A 2,638-nucleotide genomic window follows, 5' to 3' on the forward strand; every position below is an offset into this window, starting at 1 on the left:
GAAAGGAAGAAAGGAAGAAAGAAAGAAAGAAAGAAAGAAAGAAAGAAAGAAAGAAAGAAAGAAAGAAAGAAAGAAAGAAAGAAAGAAAGAAAGAAAGAAATGGATGAGGCAAGAACAGAAAGCTTTGGGGGCATTTTGGGGAGACGTACAAGGGAAGTGCAGGCCCAGGCAGGAATACAAAGCCATTCACATAGCAGTACTTATGCCGATTTCTCCAATCTACCAAACAGCCTCCCAGACACAATATGCAAGAGTAGAATCTATTTCCTACCCCTTGAATCTGTGCTGGTCTTGTGACTTTCTTTGATAGACAGATTGTGATGGAAGTCGCATTAAGTTACAAAGCGAGGTCTCCTGAAGCCTTTCTATTTTGAGCTCAAACTTTTGGCACTCTTAACATACTGTTGTCATGAGAATGAGCCTGAGCTAGTTTGTTGGAAAGAACACATAAAGTAGACTTAAGGTATCTCAGCTGACGGACATCAACTTCCAGATATGTAGGTGAAGACATATGAGGGTACACAGCCCCACCAGCTGATAATTGATGCAGGAATGTGCCCGGGCAAGACCAGCAGAATCACCCATCTTAGCCCAAGCCAAATTGCTAACCCAGAAAATCATAAACTAATACATAATTATTGCTCTAATGTACCAAATTTTGGGGTGGTTTTTTTATACAGTAAAGACTACACTCTTGTTGTAGCGTATACACTAGAATTGGGACTGACTCCTAGTTGACCTTCTGGCCCACAAAAGAATTTCATGAAACAACATAGGGCTCAAAAGGTAATGGTGATGAAGGAGGAAGTTCAAGTTGCTCTGAAGGAATTGGCAATAAATACATACATACATACATACATACATACATACATACATACATACATACATACATGCATACATACATAAAGCCCCCTGATCTCTTTTAGTCAATTGGCCAGGTAGTTGTAATCCAGAATTCTTGGCACAACTTGGTGAGCACATCAAGGGGACCAGCATCTGTTTGTTGAAATATGTCAATTGGTACTCCATCAATTTCTGAGCATTCAGAGGCTGGACTTTATGAGGAAGAATGTGGCATCAGGATTGGAGGAAGACTTATCAACAACCTGCATTATGAAGACGATACAACCTTGCTTGCTGAAACTGAGGAGGGCCTGAAGAGCTTCCTGTGGAAAATCAAGGACCGTGGTCTTGAATATGGACTGAAGTTCAACATCAACAGGACTAGTTAAGATTCTCTCCACCGGGCCAATTGATAGCACCATGATAGATGGAGAAGAGATTGAGATTGTTAATAATTCCAGTTTACTTGGCTCCACAACCAACACTCTTGGCACTAGCAGTCAGGAAATCAAAAGATGAATTGTATTGGATAAGTCTGGTGTCAAGGACCTCTCCAAAGTGCTAAAGAGCAGTGATGTCAGTCTGGAGACTAAGCTGCACCTGATTCAGGTCATGGTCTTTGAAATTTTTTTACTATGCATTAGATAGCTGGACAATGACTAAGGGTGACAGAAGAAGAATCGATGCCTTCGAGTTGTGCTAGAGAAGAGTCTTGAATATACCATGAACCTCCAAGAGAATAAACAGATCCGTCCCAGAGAGGGTGGAAACAAGCTGCTCCTTGGAGGCAAGGATTTTGAAGCACAGGGTTAGGAGTTATCAGTCCTTGAAGAAGGACATCATGCTTAGAAGGGTGGAGGGACAGCACAGGTAAGAAAACCCACAGATGGGTCATGGGGGTAGGTGTATCAGAGACAGTGAAACTGGCTCAGGATAGGGCAGGGTTCAGAACTGTTGTAGTTGGTGGTTATTTGTTGGTATTATATGGTGTTTATGAGTTGCAGGCACCTTGATGTCACATAACAACAACAATAATTTGCACAGGACAAGATTGTTTTTTCCATGGAGCAGCTGGTGGATTCGAACCACATGCCTCTGAGTTGGCAATCAGCCTCTTACCATTCTCAGCCACCAGAACCTCTTAGTGCCTTTTGGGGGAAAAATACATTCTTAGTGCCTTAAAAATAAAAGAAAGAAAGAAACCAAAAACACCAAAACCAAAACCAGAATTCAGTGCATGTGCTACAAATGTAGTCATGTATGTAGTAGAACTAATAGGGACAAAATTAGTAAACCAAACACCCTGGGGGAAGGAGTCAGTGGTCATTGGGTGTTGTCTGTAGTCTCAGGAATGTGGTCCTTAACGCTAATGTTCTAACCTCTATGCCAATGAGTCATGACTGAGGACAGACACTTAAAACTTTGTAAGTGGCCCTCTAAAGGGCAACCATTCCATTATCCTCTCTCTGCCTAGAGCAAAGAGGGGTGAAGAAAATAGAGACACATGAAAACAATCAGCCCGTATCACTAATAGACCCTTCACTCCGCAACTTCCATAGCCCTGTGACCAGCGGAACTAGATAGAGCCCAACTACTACTGCTCCCCACTCTGCAAGGGATCACAGCACAGAGTCCTGAGTAGAGTGGAGGTAAATCAGAATAAAGTCCAAAATCACAAGAAGGTCCAAGGTGTGGTACGGACTGTGCAACTCCCAGGACTGTGACCCTCAGCCACCCTTTAAGCCTAGAAATAAACTTACCCAGTGCCAAATAATAGATTTTTTAATTTTTTTTA

Source organism: Elephantulus edwardii, unplaced genomic scaffold (assembly GCF_000299155.1).
Source record: "Elephantulus edwardii isolate Elephantulus edwardi_28Jun2011 unplaced genomic scaffold, EleEdw1.0 scaffold00074, whole genome shotgun sequence".
NCBI classification, from domain to species: Eukaryota; Metazoa; Chordata; class Mammalia; order Macroscelidea; family Macroscelididae; genus Elephantulus; species Elephantulus edwardii.